At 33.4% G+C, this 14,759-nt stretch overlaps 1 long non-coding RNA gene across 1 annotated transcript; it reads left to right on the top strand.

Annotated features, from left to right (window-relative positions):
* Positions 1 to 6,688: 6,688 nt before the first annotated feature.
* Positions 6,689 to 8,607, top strand: LOC136203762 (uncharacterized). The gene is made up of 2 exons (XR_010674976.1): positions 6,689 to 7,088; positions 8,147 to 8,607. It is a non-coding gene; the product is annotated as an uncharacterized lncRNA (long non-coding RNA).
* Positions 8,608 to 14,759: the final 6,152 nt, after the last annotated feature.

The raw sequence follows: 14,759 nt of genomic DNA, 5'->3' as shown, positions 1-14,759 counted from the left end.
AATTACTGATCTGTTCTTTATCTGGTAAAATTTAGTAAAATTTCCAATTTCCAATTTCCAATTACAAGTTTCAAAACTTTTTTTCCTTATATATATATATATATATATATATATATATATATTGTTCTGCATTTGTAGATAAAATAATTTGGTCAGATGACTTTTTTAGTGAAGTTAAAGAGATAATAATATATATCAAGCCAAAAGAAAAAGATGTAATTAGATTAATAACATCGAAGTACAAAGCACCAATTGATGTGCCAAATTCCAACCTCAACTTATTACAATCTTTATTACTTTTCTCAGTTCAACACAATAAAAAAGATGTCAAATACTAAAATGAAGAGACTCTGAAATGAAAAAAATGAACCAAAGTTAAAAAGTTATGTCAATACTACTATACTCCAAAAAAAATTCTCTAATTTGAAAACTTGAATCTAATTACAATTGATATCCACATAGATTGTCTTGTCATACAAGCATTGAAGAATAGATTGCTTGTATTATTAGCCATCAACATCACTCAATAATGGTAAACAAGAGATAAGTTCATCATGATGAGGTTATATTTGATTACTTCAACTACCAAATTCCATGTCACCAAATCAACAAGTCTCATCATGACTCCCAATTTTCATATCTTCGTGACTTCATATTCATAATCCCAACATAAACGAGCACTATCATAGGTGTTTTAGTTGACTTTACATTAAGTACATGTTCAAACATATTCTGCTTTTATCTCATTTTAAAACATAAGAATGCTTTCAAAACCAACCAATTATCAAACAATTTTAAAAAAATATAAGCATTTAATCTATTAATTTAACAGCTTAACTAAGCTATTAATTAATATAATTAAAATCAATCAATGATTTAATGTGTTAAATTAAAATCAATAGCAAAGGCTTTTTCTTAGTGAAAAGCACGAAAGACGACTGAAGAGCCTAGACATTCTGACTACATTGACACCACTATGACAGCAGAAATCACCCCCTACCCGAAAATGAGGAGCTTAAAATGCTTTCTTTTTCATGCATATATGTTGTAGTAGGTACATAGAGAAGGTAGATTTGCTTCAAATTTTTAAAGAGCGAGGAGGTTCATACCATATTTCCCTTCCAATGAGCTATTGAGACTTGAAAATCACAAAATTGTCATTTAGAATTTGGGTGGTAACTATGAATCATAACAAAGTCGTTTGATTACATAATTATGTTTGGATTAGATTAGTTAGGAATTAAATAAATGATGGGTACATGCATATGTAGAGAGGAAAGCATTAGGGCATTCGTTGAACGATATAAAGACATCAGTGCAACAACTACACAAGCTAGCAAGTGCAATTGTAACACAAGCTTGGCAATTATACAAAAACTGATCAGCCCTAAACAGTGAAGAACGGATTACTCAACAAACAAGAGATAAGTCATGTAACTTCTCATTGTACAGCTTAATTCAATGACTTTATTTTCCCTTCAATAATTGCCTAGCTTCTCATTGTACAGAGAAATTAAATTAGTCGCTTCTTCTATGAAACAATTCTCAAACTTTTCCACAAAAACATTCATCCACAAGATTTTGAAAAAAAAAATAGAAGTTTCTAATAGTTTGTCCTTGATGATTATATTGATTATTCGCACAAAATTATGACCAAATAAAAGTTTCTAATTATATTTAAATTAGCACAACACAAGCAAACATTAAGCTAAAAAACCTACACATTTCCACAAGATTTTGATAAAGAAAAAAGAAATAGAAATTTCTAATAAACCAACATAAACCATCTATCTCCAATATCAACCTCACCATCACAAGTATAAGTGTTTTCATTGACATTACATTAAGTAAATGTCCAATCATATTATGCTTTTAACTCATTTTAAAACAAAGAATTATTTTCAAAACCAATCAAATTATAATACCTGTTAAATTCTTAAACAAAAAGTGATCAGCCCTAAAGAACACTTGCTTCATCTTGTTAGCATTGGAAATCAAATTATTATTTTTTATTATCTTTCCATGCTTATATCATGTCCACTTGGCTATTCTCCAATCTAGGAATCATAACAGTATTATAAACATGTCTAATCTAATGCCATAACCATTAACCTTCCTTTTTTTTGCATAAAACTAAATTTAGGATCTAAATTTGTACAAAAGATACAACTAAAAATTGAACAAAATCTATTTCTACATTCATAAAAGAAATATAAAATACGCATCCTCACTCTTAAAACTTATCCAAACAGGTTTTCACACTCCTAAAAGCCCTTGTATTAACAAAAATAATGCAACTTAGAATAAGTGATAGGCTCTACGTTATCTAAATCAAGTTATTTCTCAGAGAATCATTCGCTGCAACCAGATGTCACAACCAATTCATTAATAAAATGATGAAATAACTCAGGAAATTGAAAATACAAGCCTATATTCTAAGTTTTTAATACTAATATTCCAAAGTAAACACACCCGTAACCAATACCTGATCATCTTAGGCAGAATATAATGCATCCCAATAGTATATTAAACTTAGGATCTCCAGTAAATTGCTGGCTCTGCATCATTATGTATTGAGGCACATATCTTATAAGTACAACAAACATGTGCCTCCAAAATTTATCCTAAATAGAAGACTGCAGATTCATCACATTAAAAGATCCAATAAACGATATCAGTAAACTTCAATTCCTCAAGTAAACGATATCAGTAATTACAATAGAAGCATATACCTCTTTTAATGGGCTTCAACCCTAGAAACCACAAACTCAATCAACGAAGTACTTGCCATCAATGGTATTCATATCACTGCCCATATCGCCAAGGTCTCTTTTTTCCCTAAATCAACTTTCTGCTAGACGATTTCTGAGTTTGTTGAGGATGACGAGCTAGTCAGTATCCCTCCCTCCCTTCTTTTTAGCTTAGTTCTAGAAGGATAAACGATTACATGGTTTTGAGGAGCAGTGTCGGTGAAAGAAGCTAGAAATTAGGGGGAAATCGAAGTAAAGATTGGGAGAATATGAGAAATTGAAGCTAGAAGGTGAGAAATTCGAACTAAGTGAGCGACATACTAAGAGGGGATGTTCCTATCTCTTCTGATTAGGGTAAAATGGTTGTAGTTGAGTGAAATTTTTTAGAGGGAAAGTTTGGGATATAAGCCGGAGAGGAAAGGGGGAAATTTTAGTGGGCAAATTTGGGTATTTTATTTTATTCTTTATTTTTTATTAGTAATTTGTTTATATTTTGAGTGGTAATTTAGTAATAAAAAATTAAAATAGTTTTCTTTTTTATATAATTTTCAAATAAATATTTTGTTTATATGTCGTCAGTATGTTCTCTATACTACCAACGACATGTCATTTCCACCTAATTTTATTACTATTGCCAACGACATAAGTCGTTGGTAACTTATGTCGTATGTAAGTCGTTTGCATTTTCTGAGTATTTTCTTTTATTATGTTGATTGAATATTTAGTATGTAAGTAGTAGGTATGTTATCGCTATTATCAATGACATTTTTATCGTTGGTAAAATATCGTTGGTATGCTGTTATTTTCTTGTAGTGTTTTTTTTTCTGCAATGCCATGGATAACAATTGTTGTCGTTGACCTACTTGTAATACCAGTAACTATGTTTTTCTACTAGCAAACCATAATTCTCTACTCAAATTGTTAGTCTAGGATTTTAACTTATGAAAATTTTCAATTATAGCATACACTACATATCACATATAATATTTTGAGTAAATAAATTAAACCTCCATGTATTTTGCTCAAATATACTAGTACAGCCTCATAATTTTCATTTCTATATTTAACCTCCCTATATTTTGATTTTGTCCCACTATAAGATCTCTCCATCAGTTTTCGAGCATTTTTGTAGGTTAAATACATGTCAAATACCCATATTACTCTTATTAGTTACTTTAAATGGTCTTCTTCTTCTCAACCATTTGTAATTCAATTTTTTTTTTCAAAATCAATTTTACTTTCATGGGTATATATATAGAAAAAGATATAGTTGAATTAGGTTTCTATCAAATCAAATAACCATCTTTATGGTATGATTACTTACAGACAACCCTCAATGGTTTCTTAAGCAATTCCACATAAAGTAGTTTGACTGGTTGTGTAGGCTTTTTGGTGCTTGTTCTGTCAAGATGAACCACGTATATACCTTTTGGGTTTAGAGGTTCTCTGAATGTTATTCTTACGTTCCTGGAAATAAATTTCACAAGTTTAAGAAAAAAATATATGAAGCAGATAAATTATTCGTCTTATGCAACATGTATTAAGTAAAAACTACAAATTGCCAAATGAATTCTAACTCTAATCACCTACCCTCCCTTTAGCTCAGTTCGCATTGGTAGAATATGTATATGATATTTATTGTAATCATATAGATACAATGTGAGTTGATTTTGTAGATTATAAAAGAAGAGGAAGCTGCAACATTCAAATGCATGCTCATAGATTTGTGGAATTTATAGTATATCCCTTGTCGGGTAGAATAACAAAAATGAAAGTTAGTATACCAAAAATCAACTACATATTGAATAGTAGAGCAATTTTCATAAGATAATTGAGAAACTGACAGAGAACAACTCAACCAAACACACAGAAATAGGTGGCAAAAATTTATTGATCAAATTCAAAACCCCTCCAATCACGAAATGATAACAAGTTTTAATGGAAGAAAGAAAAAGAAACCAACAAATAAATAAAAGATATAAAAATGAAATGTAGAGAAACTAATGCACAAGGAAGAACCCCTTCCTAAACTTCAAGCAAAGGCCAAAACTAATACCACAAAAGTTGTCTTTCTCTTCTCACAACTCATCTATATTTAACAACCAAAATCTCACACCTGTCCCAAGGCATAATAGACTGCAACTAAGAGCCATATCTCACTTTTAATTCCTAGCTAGTAACCATCCTTATTTGCTCTACACGTTCATGTTTTCTATCAAAAACTTACAAGTGTTTGATGTGTCGTGGAGAATGGCTATTATAGATCTTAACACTTTTTTGATCTTATTTTTTTTTTATCTTAGCACTTTTGATTAGACATTAGTGAATACAAGGCACATATTAATGTGTTGCTGAAATGGCAGAACATGATATGATCGATTATTGGGACAGATAAAAACTTACATATGCTTGTTAATGTAATGATTAATGATGATGAATCAATCTCTACAGAGAATTACTTAAATCTCTATAAAATATGTTTAAGGGACCACACGAACCTTAATCAACTCCCCCTGATCACGAAGTCAAGTCGCCTTGCCTTGCAATTGAGTGATAACTTTTTTTTATCAACATTCCCTCTATAAAGAAATACGATAATTTCTTCATCACACCCTCCTTAACCATGGAAATGAAGAGAAATAATATGAGCCATAGATTATTTCTTTCACAAATGATTCATTATTTTGTAAGAATTATAAAAAAATAATCCTATTTGTAAGCACATGCTTCTTAGAAAAGCACAGTCAAAGAAAAAAATTATATTTTCTAACACCAAATTTCCAATCATCTCTATTAATATTCTGAAGATAAATTGATTTAAACCTCTTTAGAGGTAACAATATTATATTTCTTAACACCAAATTGTCAATCATCCTATTAATATTCTGAAGATAAATTGATTTAAACCTCTAAAAAATATAATGATCAAAGTCCATTTTCAATAACTTCCATTCGAAGTTAATCTCGGTCTTCCTCTCTTCTCTTTAGTTATATAGAGTCCTTAACTTTTGATTCCCAACGTAGCAGTAAAAGTCAAATTGGGAATGTAAACTGAGAAACAATTGTGCATTATTAACACATAGATCTGATCAATGTTCAATCATAAATTACCTTTGAATATAGAAAAAATATAGCAGAAACAATCTAATTTGACATCAGTATAAGTACTGTCGCAACCGGATTTTCCGGACGCGGACGACGGACGTTAAAATTTAACTAGTTAATAATTTTACGTTTTTTAGACTATTTTTTAGAGTCGCCACCAATCAAAATTAAGGCGTGATTGGACACCGAAATTAGGTGTATTTTAATGGATAAAAGGTCTGCGAAATAGAGATTTTAGGTTCGTTTGTCGGTTACGTGTAGGGAAGAAAACTTTGAGTAATCACCCTACCCCGCCCAAAATTGGTACTAAAAGATGTGCTTTTTGTATTGAACTTATTTGATTTATCTGATTCATTTCCTTCTATTTTATGTATATTTTTTATAACAAAGACGTATAAGTTAAGACGATTTAATCTGACCGTTTTGATATTTCTATAACATAGACGTATGAATTAAGTCGTTTCATTAAAATTAACTTGATTTTGACCGTTTTCATACCCTTATAGCATAGACGTATGAATTGAGTCCTTTAATTTTATTTTGGTCAATTTCATACCCCTATGACATAGACGTACGAATTGAACCGTTCTAAATTATTTATTTATTTTGACCGATTTATACCCCTATAACATAGACGTATAAAGTAAGTCATTTCATTTTAATTAATTTTATTTTAACCGACTTTGTACCCCTATGACATAGGCGTATAAAGTAAGTCGTTTTATTTTGGTAAATACTAGTTTTAAATAAATAAATAACTAACTTAAAAAAGAAAAAGAAAAAGAAAAAGGGAGATGTATGGATAAATTCGGGCTAAGTATAATTAAGGCCCACTCAACTAACTTGACCCAAATCCATTTTCCTAATCTTTTACCCTAACATCTCTTAACACTCAAGCTATGAATCTTCTTTTTCTTTCTCGAATAAAACGAAACCTTAGGGTTCTTTCCCTCTTTCCAGCCACCTCCCTCAACGGCGATTTATTCTCAATGGCGACGAGTCTCTCTCGACGGTGGGTAGATCGTTTACTCTTGTCATCTCGCCATCGACATGTTTCTATTCCGACGATCCCTCTCCTCTAGACTAGCGATTCCGCTATATCTACAACCGGACGACGACGTCAAATCCAGAATGAGGAAAGGAGACAGCAACGCCGGAACTCAAAGGAATCATGAAGTGAAAGGGGGACGGGACGACTGTTCAGAACCGAAACGAGTACCGGATTCCCCTCAGGTATGTTTCGATCTGTTCATGTGACTTTCTCTGTTTCTATTTCTCCAATTTTGTTTGATAAATCAATTGCATGTTCCCATAAAATTAATCAACTGCATGTTCCGATTTGTGGAAAAGGTTTCATCCTGTTTGAGTTTCTCTGAGTTTTTATGATTTTACTGTTTTATGAGATGCCTATGGGAGTTGAAGTCACAAAGACTGTGAACCTTAATTTATTCTTAGCTCTCTTATTTGTTTCCTGCTAATATAAAAGAATGATTTGATCTATGAGGATGAGTTTGTTCTTTGAGATTCTGTTTTACCCTTACTGGTTTTAAGAACAACGAACCCTAAGAAGATTAATGGAGCTAAAAGATAATTTCCCTTTTATTGTGTGGAATGGTTGGGTCCGTCTATATTGTGTTCATTTGGGCATATGGAAATGTCAGCATCTCTGTTTATCTGTAGCTTGTCTTAATTATTAAAAGATTTTAAGGGAGTCCTGCTTTATTGTCTATTAACTACATACTTGATTAATTAGTGTTAGATAAATAATTGATAGGATTCAGAGCTTAATGATGCATCTTGATCAGCCAAGAGTTTAGGAACCAGCCAACTATTTTCACTCATGTTTAACAGAAATAAATCTATGGAAATAGCCAAATTGTTTCCATTTATTTCATGCTTTCATTACAAATGCTTGGAAGGCACAGTTGGAGGACTTTAAATGATGTGAAAGAATATAGCATATCCTTCCATTCATTTACCGTCCTCCTAAAAGAGAAAATTCAGCTTGTCCCTAATAGCATAGGAACTCCCCAAAAGTCCCCTACATTGTGTCTTAATTAACAAATGTTACAGACACTTAAGACGGGAGTTATAGAAATAAGAAATCTTACTTGAAGAACGGGAGAACAACAATGTTACTTTCAGTCTCCTTTTTTACCACTATTTTACTATAGCCACTTGTGTTCCTGGCTTGCCTGTGTCTATCACTTTCTGTTTGATAAATCTGTTGATTCTCTGTTTTGTTATTTCTGGTCTTGCTTGTTTATATTGAAAATGGTTTCTTTTGACAGGGACTTTGAAGTTTACAGATTTCAGAAGTAAAGATGCTGAAGATGAAAAGAAGTGGAGATGGTCTACATTGGAGAAGTGTCAACAATCCTCCTTTGCTGTTTTAGAAAGAAGTGAAGAGGGAAAGAACCTGAAGTTCCCCCCTAGAAGTCCCCCCTTTGCTGTATGTTTTTTGTCCTCTAAACAGAGACAGACTTGGTGCCTTCCTCTCATTGTGGCGTGGCTCTCTATTTATTTGTACAACAAAGCTTATTCACGAAGCTTATTCAGTGGCCAAGCGGTGGCCAAGCAACGTGGTGTGGCATCTGTTTGCCCACCAAAATTTATTCATTTTATTGTATTTTAGGTTGTATTTATGATGTGTTAACTGGTTGATCTTGTGGGTCTGTTGGAATGATTTGGGTCTTTGGGCCTTTTTTGTTGTAATTCTAAAACTTATTAATGAAAGTTCCATTTTATTTTATTTATTTGGTTTGATTTTTATCTTAGTCATAAGAACAAGTTGATTAATTTTTTGTACTGTAAACGTGAACAGGTTTTTATTTATTATTGTTTAATTATTTAACTAAAGGGCTTACCACTACAATTAATTATGCTTCCATATTTAACTAAAGAAAGGAATAACATTTTTTTCAAAATTTAATTAATGTCCTAATCAATTAATCAAATCTTTACAATATAAAAATTTAACTAATTTTACAAACTATTAGAATATTATTTTTCCTTTTTATTTATTGTAAGAATGTAATTGACGATAATCTAGATTGAAATATCAATATTCTAGTAAATATAACAAAATATCGATATATCTAGTAGTATAGATATTTATACAAAATGGGTATCTACAAGTACCATAAAAAACCAAGTTATGCAAGATCAAAATTTCAGTTAATTGTTTCAATGGACTAAGATCAATTTGACAGTCTTAGTGTCCAACCAGAACTAGATTTGACCAGAATGCACTAAGATTAAGATTAGAAATAGCTAATTAATCAGACTTAGAGTTCAACTTGAATAAACAAGCTAATTCAATATATGAAATTAAAAAATGAAACTGGATAAAAAAGCTTACCTTTTCAAAATTTAAAAGTTCAGAAGTAAAAACGCTGAGAACAAAGGCAAAGACTCAAAGAGGATGAAATGCAACCAGAGAGTTGTGTTTCTTAGTTGGACTTCAGTCTTTGTATATTGGTAACCAAGAGAAGGCATGCCCCACCAAGGGGAACTTCTAGTTTTCGTGGAACTAACAGTGCAAGGGAGAAGAACAGTGACAATAGCACCTTTTATTTGATGTTTGAATTAAAAAGGAAAAACTTATACTGAAAGCTTCTATCATTTTGATTTTTATAGATTAAGTTTTAATAATTTAATCTATAACATTATATCGTCAATCAATTATAACAAAAAAGTAATAATTTTACCCACAAATTGACCGAGATTATCATGTTTACTTCTGTAGAAGATATCAAAACATGAGAATGCAATGAAAAGTTGGAGATATTGAATTAATTGAATCCATAGCAAGAAATTCGTCATCGGTGACTAATCAATTTCTTTTGAAACTAAACGAATTATAAGCGAAAACATATCTGATGAGGATGACCCCATAGAGAGGTCGAGTTATTTGAAGTATAAATGTTTTAAACAATAGAACATATGGTATTAAGTTGTAAAAGTTGTTTTTCTCATTTCGATGTCGTTAACGATCAAATTCTGGACAAAGTGAACCCAAATACAAAATTTTGCAAATCACAAGGTTGGGTTTGCAAAAAAAATAAAAATAAAAATACCACAAGTACCTATCTGCAAATCGGCGAAACCACAAAGAATCTATATGTAATTAACCCTTTTTATTATTTTCATGTAACTTTTTCTTATTTTACCTTTAATGAGTGACACACAAAAATGAGAATTGCTAATAAAAAGAGATAAATGGTATTTTAGTTCATGTATTTAAGGGTTAATTCCATATAAGTGCCCGATGCTTTCACTTTTTTACAGATAGGTTCTTGTGCTTTGTTTTTTAGCAAATAAAGGACTGTACTTTTCTCCATTTGCGAAATTGAGGAAAAGACACAAACAGAGTCAGAATCAATGATGTGTCCAAGGGCAGTTTTGCCATTTTAAAAAATTGGTATATAAATTTGAAAAAAATCTCTAGATCCTTCCTCAATTAAACCATGGCTTATCACATTCTCTTCTTCGACTATTTTTTCTACAACTTGCAGCAACCCAACCATTCAATAAAACCATGATTTTCTTCTCTTCTTGGACTTTTTTTCTCTAAATCAATTTGTTGTTGACATCTACTAAATTATAGAATACTAAATAATCAAATCTTTGAAGTGGGTTCATTTTGGGTTCACAAATGACCTAAATAATAAGGGGTTTTGGTTGATTTTAGCATGGCATACAGGTATGAACCTATTCTTCGAAAAAAATAGTAATATATTTTTCAATCGCTTGAAATATGTTAGAGTTTACTGTTAATGTGTTTTTTAGGGTTAGGGTGTTTGGCTAAAGTATGTGAATGTATCAGTACTTGATATTTGTGTGTAGTGTAAAGTTAGTTTATTTTGAAGTTTAATTTTTAACTATCTCATGTCTCTTTTCTTTCAGTTTGAGGGAATGTCAATGTTTGATATGAGTGCACCACACACAGAAATAATGAGTGCACCACACACTGAATTGCTGATGAAGATATGAGAGAATTTGATGAGGTTGCACCTGATCTAGATGATGAATTAGGTAGTGTATATGAGCCGAATGATGATGTTGCTGACCCAAATTTATTAGACACTGAAACAATGGATGCTCAACTAATTGCACCACCAACCGAACAACAAAATGCACCACTAGAAATGACTGATGAAGATATGGGAGAATTTGATGAGGATGCACCCGATCTAGATGATGAATTGGGTAGTGTAAATGGTTCGGATGATGATGGTCTTGACACAAATATTGTGTATAGGGAAGAAGTTGGTACTCAATTGGCTCTTGGGATGAGATTTATGTCAGCAACACAATTTAGGAAAGCACTTAGGGCTTGGGCAATTGCAAGAGGTTATTCCTACAAGTTCAGGAAAAACTGCAAAGATGTGATACATATGGGTTGTAAAGACAACAAATGTAGTTTTAAGATAAGAGCATCAAAACTAAGGGATAGCATGAACTTTCGGATCAAGTCTTTCTAGCCTATTCGTAGTTGCCCAAGAGATTATGACAATAAATTGATCAGTGTTGAATTTATAGCAGAGAAGTTCCTAGAGGATTTTAGAGATGATGATGACTGGAAAGTACATGTGATAAAGAAAAAAAATAAAGAGAGAGTTAGGTTTTGAGGTGTCAATATTCGAATGTTATAGGGCCAAAACAGCAGCTAAGGAAATTATTGAAGGTGAGGTAAAGGAACAATACAAGAGATTGTATGATTATGTCGAGATAGTGAAAGTCACTAATCCTAGAAGTATGGCGAAGATGAAGACATAATTAATTCTAGTACATGAGGATAGAAATGAGATGACTGATGCAGCAGATATAGGCAATTTGCCTAGAGAAATAGTTATGTTTAATTATTTGTATTACAGGTTGGCTGCACAAAAACAAGGATATTTCTCAGGTATTAGACCTTTAATTTGTCTTGATGGTTGCCATTTGAAGAGCTATATGGGAGGACATATACTGTCTGCTATAGCAAGAGATGGGAATGAGAACATGTTCCCTCTTGCTTTGGCTGTTGTGGGTTCAAAATGCAAAGAATCATGGTCTTGGTTCTTAGGACTACTTCAAGATGATTTTGGAAATGTGGAAGAGACTGGCTGGGTTTTTATGTCTGATCAACAAAAGGTGATATTTATACTTGCTTCATTCATGCATATTATTTGTTACTACTGAATGCGAACACGAGTTGATTAATGTTGTTATTGGTTTTTTATTTGCAGGGCTTGGTTGAGTCATTCAAGGAGTTGATGCCTAATGTTGAACACAGACATTGTGTAAAACATATGTACGAGAACATGAAGAAGTTATTCAAAGGTTTGGAATACAAGACATATTTGTGGGATGCCACTTCTGATGGAACGGTCAAGCTTTGGGAGCATCATATGAGCAAATTGAAGGAGTTTGACCAACAAGCTTATGATTGGGTCATGCAACATGATCCTAAAACATGGGCCAGGTATAATTTCAGTCAGAGGGCAAAGTCAGATGCACTTCAAAACAATATGTGTGAGTCCTTCAATGCATATATTAAAGATGCTAGATGTCTGCCTATTATTTCAATGGTAGAAAGTGTTAGAAAAAATTTAATGAAGAGACACTATATAAAATTTCTTGGTATGCGAAGGTACAGTGGGGAAATATGCCCTAAGATTCAAAAAAAAGTTAGAACAATTGAAATTATCAAGTAGGACTTGTTCTAGTACATCTTTTGGTCCTAAATTATATGAAGTCTCAAGCTTCAATAGATGTGTTTCAGTAGATTTAAATTCTAGGACATGCACATGTAGAATGTGGGATTTGTTAGGTATCCCTTGTAGGCATGCTATTTCTGCCATTTATATGAACAGGGAGCAACCGGAAAAGTATGTGGACAAGTACTTCCACAAGTCCACATACTTAAATGTATACAGCCATACATTCAAGCCCGTACCTTCTGATAGGGGTCAAAAACCCCTATCTTTGGGTACGGTTTTAGGACGGGTTTTAGTGTTATTTGGTTAATAAGCGAGCAATTCTCGCATTTAAATGCTTTTGTGTGAGTTAGTTAGAAATTGGAAATGTTTTATTTACTTTTCGCTGTTTAGGCTCATTTTGTGATCAATTTATGCAAATACGGCCAAATTAGCATGCATCTAATAATTCCGTTATCTTTTGAAGCTAATTGATCCGTCAAAAGTCGCACCAAACGAAGCGTTTGCTCAAATAAGCGATGGGCGGGTCATTTAGCCTTTGGACTAATTTTGTTTGGAGTTTTTGTTCATGCACAGGGAATAAGTTCGGACGAAAAGACACGTTATTGGCATTTCGACGACCGCGCGGGAGCGCATCGGGCTGGACTGCTCGGTCGATTTGTTAGTTTAGGCATTCATTGTGAATATCTTTGTTTATATCATTCATACTTGCCTATAGCTTATACTTGCCTATATATATACTTGTTTATAATCATGATACTTGTTCATACGTATCTATATCGTTTATACTTGTTTATATATACTTGTTTATATATACTTGTTTATAATAGTCATACTTGTTTATACTTACACTTGTTTATATTCGTTTATACGAATGTGTATTTATACTTGTCAACTTCATCTATACGTGTCTATATGTGCTTGTTTATACCATTTTGTACTTGTACACTCTTACATTTATATTTGTTCATATGCATACTTGTTTATCTCTAATAATCTATGCCATGTACATCAACCCATAATTGTCGATATAAACCAATACTTGTACAAAACTGTGCAATCTTGTATGATGTGTATGATTTTCCTTCCGCTTTCATTTATTTCTTGTATTTATCTCTTCTCAGCGTATGCCTACGAGATCAGCGAAAATACCGTGTGTCCCTCTTAACCCTGAACTTGAACGTACTCTTCGCAGGAGCAAACAAATCAGAAAGCTGAAGCAAGACGAGATCATCGAGCCTATCAAGATGACTGACAATGAACGGAACAATGAACGGAATACTGAGAACACCGGGCCAGAAAATGACACTCGTCTGATGAGTGAGATCCTGGCACCACACCGGCACCAGCATTTGTCCGGCATTGCCGCTCCGAATATTCCGGCTAATACATACGAAATCAAGTCCGGTATAATTCACTTGATCCAACAGACCGGATTGTTTGGAGGAGAAGCACATGAGAGCCCGAATGATCACCTGGATCGCTTCCTAATGTGCGCAGACACTGCAAGAACAAATGGGGTTCCCCAAGATGCTGCTAGGCTGAAGTTGTTCCCGTTTTCTCTAACTGGGCAATCTTTGGAATGGCTGAGAACACTGGAGCCCGGATCAATCACGACTTGGGCAGGGTTGGAGAAGGAATTCTTGTCCTACTACTTTCCTCCCTCGAAGACAGCAATGCTCAGGGGTGAGATCACATCCTTCCACCAACCCGAGCACGAAGCGCTCCACACATCTTGGACCCGATTCAGAAAAATGCTGTGCATGTGCCCTCATCATGACATACCCAAACATCAATTAGTGAGCGTCTTCTATCACGGATTGACACCCACCAACAGGGCTATTGTGGACTCCGCAGCGGGTGGAGATTTGTTTAGGAAGACAGCAACAGAGGCATATGACATGATTAATGAGCTGGCCAGAAAGAGTGTGCAGTGGCAAGAACATAAGCTCGCTGGTCCCACAAGGCAGCGGGTATTTGCTGTGGAAGAACAAGAACAAAATTCGAGTGTTGCGGATATAAGTAGGAAGATGGACGTCCTGTTGGCTCAATTCAACCAACCTCCCACCTGTGTGCACTGTGGCGGCGACCACCATGGAAAGGAATGTCAAGCAGGTAGCCCTTTCGCTGGAGACGGGATGGAGATGGTCAATTACGTTGGGGGACTACCGAGGTACAACCAGAACTATAACAACTACAA

This window comes from Euphorbia lathyris, chromosome 8 (genome assembly GCF_963576675.1).
Source record: "Euphorbia lathyris chromosome 8, ddEupLath1.1, whole genome shotgun sequence".
Classification (NCBI taxonomy): Eukaryota; Viridiplantae; Streptophyta; class Magnoliopsida; order Malpighiales; family Euphorbiaceae; genus Euphorbia; species Euphorbia lathyris.
The sequence above is the reverse complement of the archived record's forward strand: the minus strand, read 5'-3'. Positions and strand labels throughout refer to the sequence as shown.